Genomic DNA, 246 nt, shown 5'->3' with positions numbered 1-246 from the left:
GTCGCTACGGGCCTGGCACCCTCTGCGGGTAAGTGGCCCCATTCAAGATGGACTTGGACGCGACGCGGCACCTCGGGATAAGCGGACCCTCCCAAACACCACATTTCCCTGCGGCGGAACCGCGGGATTCGGTGCTGGGCTCTTTCCTGTTCGCTCGCCGCTACTAAGGAAATCCTGGTTAGTTTCTTTTCCTCCGCTTAATAATATGCTTAAATTCAGCGGGTGATCTCGCCTGCTCTGAGGTCG

General features: G+C 57.7%; 1 non-coding gene across 1 annotated transcript in view; it reads right to left on the bottom strand.

Moving 5' to 3' along the window:
* LOC139112965 (large subunit ribosomal RNA) overlaps positions 1-246 on the bottom strand; it is a 4,099-nt gene extending 3,853 nt beyond the window's left edge. Inside the window, exon 1 of the ribosomal RNA XR_011547560.1 lies at positions 1-246. This exon is cut by the window's left edge and continues 3,853 nt beyond it. This is a non-coding gene — a ribosomal RNA (large subunit ribosomal RNA).

The sequence above is a fragment of the Cardiocondyla obscurior genome, unplaced genomic scaffold, assembly GCF_019399895.1.
Source record: "Cardiocondyla obscurior isolate alpha-2009 unplaced genomic scaffold, Cobs3.1 scaffold74_0_86167, whole genome shotgun sequence".
NCBI lineage: Eukaryota > Metazoa > Arthropoda > Insecta > Hymenoptera > Formicidae > Cardiocondyla > Cardiocondyla obscurior.
The sequence above is the reverse complement of the archived record's forward strand: the minus strand, read 5'-3'. Positions and strand labels throughout refer to the sequence as shown.